Source organism: Puma concolor, chromosome D3, assembly GCF_028749965.1.
Source record: "Puma concolor isolate L17-30 chromosome D3, mPumCon1.1.hap2, whole genome shotgun sequence".
In the NCBI taxonomy this organism is placed as follows: domain Eukaryota; kingdom Metazoa; phylum Chordata; class Mammalia; order Carnivora; family Felidae; genus Puma; species Puma concolor.
This window is the reverse complement of record NC_141678.1, coordinates 79,095,006-79,103,426: the sequence shown is the minus strand read 5'-3', so window position 1 is coordinate 79,103,426 and position 8,421 is coordinate 79,095,006. Positions and strand designations below refer to the sequence as shown.

Below are 8,421 nucleotides of genomic sequence, written 5' to 3'. Positions count from 1 at the left end.
GTAATGATAGGCAATCATGCATAATGCATAGGGAAGAAGCAGATTTATGTTTCCAAGCCTGACAAACCAGATCACATTTGGAACAAACCCTCCTGTCTAGAGCAGTAATTCTTATCAAGGGATACATTGCACTTAGATAATTAAACTGCCATCCCCTATATGTCACAAAGACACAGCCTATCAAAGTTTGTAGCATAATCAATTTTATGTTTCCTCTGAGAAAAACTTTGGACTGAATTGTCTTATTTATTTGGTAGAAAAACAATTGAAAAGAATATCTATCTCAATTCATGTGTTTTTATTTCTAAAATATAGAAGTTCTTACACATTTCACTTGCATGAACACTACACAGCTTGGAAACCAGAAGGGTACAATGTCCTCTGTAATAAAGAAACATGACAGTATTTGATTGAAACCCTGAATGATTAATGAAGAGACAAACAATGTTATGGAACTTTATTTTTACTTAGTATATATTTTTAAATCTCTGGTTCTATTTGACATAGTAAAAAATCAGATATGCCATGCAAACATTAATTATGCACCGAGCCTATACGCAACCAAGGCTATGGGTCTCTTACTGGGTCCAGCTTCTTCTTTGTCTACTGGAGGAAAGCAAACTGTCAACAGGCTATAAAGAAGGAGTTACATATATACAACATTAAGCTTTTTCCCTCTTTATATTTTTCTCCAGATTCAACCCTGTATTTTCCTCCACTTTTCCCAGTACGTGATATGAAGTTTTAAGTTTTCAGCTTCCTTTGAAGTTACAGAATCTTTTGATTTTTCTTTCTATATTGAGAAAATCTTTTTATTTTTTCAGCTTTATTGTGGTATGATTGACAAAATCATAAGATATTTCAAGTGTACATCACGGTGGTTTGATACATGTACACTTTGTAAAAGAAAAAATCTAACACGATTTTAAAAAATATTTAACATAACCATTTTATTCTGATGAAAACCTGTAGCACGGGCATCATTATTATTCCTTCAGAGAAGAGCAAAGAGAACTGCTTAAGTCAAGTGATTTGACAAAGCGTTCGACTGGTCGGTAGTGAATGTTAATTGCAGCAAGGCATTTGCCAGATTCTTCGTCACGCACACTTGAGAAGAGACCTACTACCTAGCTTCAAATTTTGGTTTCATTACTTAGCAGCAGCATGATGTTAAACACATTATTTAAACTCTTTAAATCTCTGTCTTCTCATTTGTGAATTGGAGATAATAAATCACTTAAACCATAGCATTAATGGAGAACTAAATGAGACTGGGCAAGTTGAAATGCGTAGCATACCATCTGATATACAGTAAGTGCTCAATTAATGTTAGCTATTATTATCTCAAAAATGGAGCTGAAAAACGCTAATGATATCATCAATATGGAGCTGCCTGATTCCATTTTATGAAATATGGCTGATACACTTTTGGAGAACTGTAAAAGATGAGCTGCAATTGATCTTTAAAGACATTAAAAATGGTGTTGCAGAGGGACACCTGGGTGGCTCAGTTGGTTGAGCGTCCGACTTCAGCTCAGGTCATGATCTCTCAGTTCGTGAGTTCAAGCCCCACATTAGCTTGCTGCTCTCAGCTTGTCAGCGCAGAGCCCTCTTCAGATCCTCTGCCCCCCTCTCTCTGCCCCTCCCCTCTTTGCGCTCTCTCAAAAATAAATATTTTTTTTAAATGGTGTTGCGTAAAAAAAATGAATTAAATTATTGCACAGAAACATGGTAGACCCACAGTCCCTTCTAAATAAAAAGGCAAGGATCAAAAGGGAGATATCTCAGCCTCTGTCATTCCTGACTCTCGGCTCCAAAATAGAGACCATTTTATTCACCTGATTTGTTTGAAAAGGGGAAAGAAACATGGTATGTTTCATTTTATTTTTTACAGAGACAGAATACTACCACATGATATTGAAAATGACTTCCATTCAGGAAGGCTTTATCCAATTACTTCAAGCATGTAAATACATGCTAAGGTACGGAATGTCCACAATGGAATGTCTTTCTTTACAAGAGGAGGGATTTCTTTTGTCTTTCTTACTTACTAGTGTGCTGTAAACACCCCAAGAGAATTTCAATAGTTTTGACTGAACTAATGAAAATACAAATATATCAACAAACTTGAATGTATCTATCTATCTATCTATCTATCAGTCATCTGTGATCTTCAGTGAACCGGCTTCCCTTTCATCATCTTAGTAGCAAAGGATAAAAGAGAATCAAAAGTTCTAAAAGAGAGGATACATTTGTGGTATTCCTTTCTTGTTATCTTCAGCAAAAGATTTTTTTAAAGTTGCTGTTAACACTTGTATTCAAGCTCACACTGAAGTCTCATAAATCCTTTCCAAGCCTTTCAATGGCATCAATAAGATAGTCAACATCTGCTCGTCTGGTGGCAGGGTTGGAAAAGACCATTCGAAAAAAATTTACTTTGTCTCCGCATGGCTGGTAGCTTATCATGGCTGTGCCTTTCTCTATCAACCGTCTTTGGAGCAATCTGTGTGTAAATGTAAATATTATTAAAAGGTGGTTTTATAAGTATACGCCCTCCCACATTCTAGATGGCTACATGACTATCATTAGTTCCAAGTAAACTGCAGGCAATTTAAACTATCAGGGATAATTTTTAAGAAGAGGCTTAGCACAGAAAAAAACAAAAAACAAAACTCTAACATGTTCTATATTCATATTGTGACTCTCATTACTCCGTGATTCACAATGACCAAACTCATAAAATGATGTGTGCTAGAATGCATTAAAAAAGGTGGTGTGACATTTTTGCTTACATTTATATGGCAATTCGAATAGAAGTACCTGAGAAAGAGGTGAGATGAAGTAGGAAACGGAAAAATAGTAGCATATTTTGGTATTATGACTTTCATCATTTGAAGGATTGTACCACGTCTCGAGTTTTTCTGCAAGGTCACTGTTTTGCAGCAAAGCATAGTTTCTTCGTAAATTGCACGGAAACAAATTCTGTCAGTGTCATTGTCTTGTATGGCTCCTCAGACGATAGCATGCGTGTGGCGGTGGACCACATTAATACACTCTTACGTTGTTATTATAGGGCAAAGTAGCACTGACAGTCGGGAAAGTCAGAAGAGGGCATTCTCTAACTACTTAACCTGCCCCTCTGCTAGTAACTTCGGCTTCCGCACACAGTTTACTTTTGAAATGCTACAGATGCCATCCGTGACTTAACCTCCCCATAAGTCTAATATACTGGCAGTGCAGAGGCAAACATATATATATATATATATATATATATATATATATATATATGTTTGGTATTATTATATTATATATTATATATATATTATATATATAATTATATATATATAATATATATATAATATATATAATCATATATAATTTATATATATATATTTATATATATATATTATATATATATAATCAGACAGTTCGTGTAATGTCCTTCCCTATTTAATATTTTAATCAAGCAAGATGATCATAAAATAATAGATATTAGTGATTGCCTGCAATAATTTAAAGAATCGTCTCATGGTCTCCTCCTTGCCTTCCATCCAGGAACATGTACAGAGCCCTAGGAGGGTCACCTGTCTGCTAAACGAGCTGTGTGTACCTCAGGAGCCCACTTGCAAGTCTGTGTAAATACGTGCCTCACTAGTTCTCGATCAGTAGTAATTGCCCGAGTGGAAGATCACACATATCTAGAAAAGCAAGAATGAAGAGCTTCGCTTAATACCTGCCTCAAACTAAAATATTTAAATAAGGGGTATATGAGAAGCAAAAAACAAAACCAAAAAAATATTTAATTTCACTTAGGGCTTACAAGTCCCGTGAGTTCTCTTTTTAAATATTTAATTTTGAGAGACAGGGAGCAGGAGAGGGGCAGACAGAGAAGGAGACAGAGGATCTGAATAGGGTTCCCTGATGACAGCGGAGAGCCCGACGCAGGGTTCAAGCCCATGAACAGTGAGATCATGACCTTAACCAAAGTCAGATGCTTAATTGACAACCCACAAACCCAGGGGAATTTTGATGATATAAAAAGTTGAAGGTCTTGGGGTGCCTGGGTGGCTCAGTCTATTGAGCACCAGACTTGATTTCAGCTCAGGTCAGGATCTCGTGGTCATGGGATTGAGCCCCACGTTGGGCTCCAAGATGAGCACGGGGCCTGTTTAAGACTCTCTCTCTCTCTCTCTCTCTCTGCATGCCTGGGGGGGCTCAGTCGGTTAAGTGTCCGACTTCAGCTCAGGTCACGATCCCGCGCTTTGTGAGTTCGAGCCCTACGTCGGGCTCTGTGCTGACAGCTCAGAGCTGGAGCCTGCTTCAGATTCCATGTCTCCCTCCCTCTCTGCCCCACTCCCACTCGTGCTCTGTCTCTTTCTCAAAAATAAATAAACATTAAAGAAAAATCTTTAGAGGATTATCTCTCTCCCTCTCTCTCTGCCCTTCCCCCACTTGCACGTGCTTTCTCTCTGAACAGAAATAAGCATCTTTTTTTTTTAAAGTTGAAGCCCTTAAACCCTGATATCAGATAGTGTTCAGTTTATCCTAGGGCACCTCACATTAACCCAGGAGAAGTGGTTGTGATGTTAGTATAACTCAAAATAAAACATGCTTATGTGATGTCTGCTTAAGATGGGTTGAAAACTTACAACAAATATATGTGGTAAGTTACATATAATGGTGATCGTCTTCATTTTAACATATATCATTAAAGTAAAGAACAAAATCCCCCTTGTTATGATATTCGTTTGGATTTGTTTTTTCAGCTATTATCGTTCATCGTTCTCTACTAAAATGTTACATTCTTGCTCAGATGACCTTATGAGAAGTATCTCAAATTTTGTAATACTTCTCCAACTACCTCTTCTGTTGCTGTTAGGAATTGTTATTATTTTTATTCTTGTCTTTTCTCCTACTAAGCTTTCTAGCCAATTTAGGATGGGGATTCTGTCCATTTCGTTTTATACCTCTAACTCCTATTAGAACACCTGACATACATTAACCGATGAATGGATTAAGCAAAGGGTAGGAAACTCAGCCTGTTGCATATTGAGAACTTAATTAATATTTTTCAATTATATAAATTATGACTGGATTAATTTGCAAAATGGCTGATATGTTGAGATTAAGCTCATCTCTATACAAGTATTAAATCAGTGGCTTGGGACCACATGACCACTTATACTAACCAATCAAACTAAGGAGGCAGACACATTATTTAAAAGGCATTATTAAAATTAAAAGCAACACACACACACACACACACACACACACACACACACACATTTACCTTTTGGAGTTCTTGATCTCTTTCAAAACCTTCTGGGATGTGTTTAAGTCTTGGTGGGAAATACCAGAAGCAGACATTGGTGAACTCAGGCTAAACCAAACATAAAGATTTTATAAATATCCTTAAAATTCTACTTAATTCCTTAAGTATTTCAGGGGTATTTTAATGAATTTCATTGTTAATATATTTAAAAATAGTTTTTAAGGGCCCAGTAGACATCAGGCACTAGACAGAGACAACAGAAATCGTCACTGTCCTCACAGAGTGCCCAGTCTCTCTCAGATTCTTGCTCTCTTTTTCAAAAAGCCCTCATACCACAATTCTAGATGATTTTCCTATCTAGTTAGATCATTCTCACCTGGTCTATCAGTTCTCTCAGAGATCTTCAGTCATCTGTTCCATGACCATTCCTCAAAAGATTTTAACTAAACAATGATAGTTCCAGTTTCATATTTGAGAAAGATCCTTTGGGTTGCGATGTGGACAGTGGATTAGAGGAGAGAACAAGTGAAGAGAGAGGAATATTAGATATTAGAATCCTAGACTGTTATAGTAAGTCAGGAGAGAATGGAGAAGACTTCACTAAAGCAGTGGCTGTGGGGACAGATAGGAGGCTTTTCGTTTCCAAAATCTTTAACAGATGTAATTAACCTCTGCTAGCCCTTCAAGATGAATTCAAGTTTTCCGGCTTCAATGTCTGGACGCCTTTCACATAGATTAAAAACATAAGAATACTTGACTTAAATTTAAGCTTATTTTGGAGAGGAAATAAACTATTAGAGGATGTGTAGTATTAAAAACAAACAGACTTCTTTGCTTCCAATTTCCACGTAAGACTGCAAGAGACTCACAGAAATTAAGATCATAGTTTTGTCAGAGGGAGACAATTTTGAAGACAGACCAAGCACGTTTGTTTCTAAACATTTGCTCTTACTCACATGACTTAAAGCCAATGGATGGTTGATTAGGACTTAGAGAGGAAAATGGCCATAATGCTGGCAAAAATCTGTTTTTTCATTAACGTCCCCTTAGTGTCTTGATAATGATCTACCAAAGATTATCATAATTTAAAGTCCACTTTCTCTCATATCATCTATTGTCCAGAAACCCAACTGCGTATTGTAACATACAAGAAAAAAGCTAGGAACAATTACATTACTCTTATTCTGTGCCAGAGAAATCAGAAAAGCAATTATAACCAAATAGTTTTAATTGTCCTAAAAATGAAAATATTGAATATAATCACCAGATAAGTCTTTTGGACCCTTGGCTTGTAAGACATAGAACTTATATGAGAAAGGTTTTAAAACCTAAATGATTTCCATTTAGATAAAACAACATACTTATGATAATTGCTAAGTATACTTTTAAAATGATCTCAGGTAAGATTCAGGTAAGAATACTCAGCAAGCAAAGTATAAATCCATTCAACTATCAAAAACTTTAAAAAAGGCATCTTTACCTCTGCATCAAACACGAGCTTAAAGTTATCTTTTTTCTTTAAAACCTTACAGAAGTATTTTGCAAGTTCCATGTGTCAGTTGATCTGTGCCTTAAAGCCACAGGTTCCCTGTAATTTAAAAAAAATCAAAATAAAGTTTCCATTCATGTAAATCCCTTTAAGTTACATTGAAATTGATTTACATTAATTAAATGTACTTATTTAAATAAATAATGTGATTATCATCTTACTACCAGTAGGTGTCCTCCATTATCGCTTCCTTTTTATTTCCAGATCATCATCCCACTTTGATGCCCTACCGTCCATGAACTTAAGGCCAGTTACTTAGCTTTCTACACTTCAGTTGCCTAGATCTACAAGTGTTCTCTAAATATTTTGACATGTAATTTTCATCTGTCTACTATGTAGAGCAAATTTTAAAAAATGATATGTAGGGGCGCCTGGGTGGCTCAGTCAGTTAGGCGGCCGACTTCGGCTCAGGCCATGATCTCGCGGTCCGTGAGTTCGAGCCTCGCATCGGGCTCTGTGCTGACAGCTCAGAGCCTGGAGCCTGTTTCAGATTCTGTGTCACCCTCTCTCTGACCCTCCCCCGTTCATGCTCTGTCTCTCTCTGTCTCAAAAATAAATAAACGTTAAAAAAAATTTATTAAAAAAATGATATGTAATGTAATAAGGAATGGGAAAATACTACAAATAAAGCCCTTGGCATACTTACAGGCAGAATGTATTTAAAAATTAACAGGGGCACCTGGGTGGCTCAGTCGGTTAAGCATCTGACTTCGGCTCAGGTCATGATCTCACGTTCGTGAGACAAAGCCCCTCATCTGGCTCTGTGCTGACATTGTGGAGCCTGCTTGGGATCCTCTCTCCCTCTCTCTCTCTGCCCCTCCCCTGCTCATTCTCTCTCTCTCTCTTTCTCTCTCTCAGAATAAACAAACTCAAAAAAAGTCAACAGCTGTTGAACTTCTGCTCCATCCCAGGCATGTAGTTTAGTGCTTTATACACTTGTTTTAACTTACTCTTAGAAGAACCCTATATAGTGAGCAGTCGAGGCACAGAAACCTTGCTCAGTCTGTGTCTCCATCCACCTGCTTGCCTGTGGTTACTTCCGCTTGTCTCGTGGCACTAAGCACTATACAGGGGGTGACTCTCCCACTTGTTTTCATCTGAGACCTTATCTCTGAACCTCAGACATATATATTCAACGGCTTATTCAAATCTCCACTGAGATGACTAATGAACATCTCAAAATGACATGTCAACTCCTGATCTTTCTACGCAAATTTGTTCTTCCCAAAGTCTTCCCAGTCTCGATAATATGTCAATTTGATCTCCCAGTTACTAAGACCCAAAGCATTAAAGCTCTCATATATTTGATCATCCCCTTTTTCTCATACCCCACATCTAATGTTTTGGCAAATTTCATTATGTTTACCTTCAAAATGTAATTAGAATCTAATAAACCTTAACCTACCCAGTGCCGCTCTGCCGGCCCGGTCATTCTCTCCCACATTATTCAAATTGCTTCCTCACTCATCTCTTTGCTTTGGCCCTTACACCTACTGCCCAAGTTGAGTGTATGCATTCACAGTTATTCTAGCGGATTCTCAACACATAAGCCTTTGGAATCAGAGCTGGCTTCATGGGCCTACAACCTGTGCAGTCACCC

The 8,421-nt window shown here is 37.3% G+C and overlaps 1 pseudogene; it reads right to left on the bottom strand.

Moving 5' to 3' along the window:
• Positions 1 to 2,307: 2,307 nt before the first annotated feature.
• Positions 2,308 to 8,421, bottom strand: part of LOC112868154 (glutamate decarboxylase 1-like) — a 31,117-nt pseudogene continuing 25,003 nt past the window's right edge.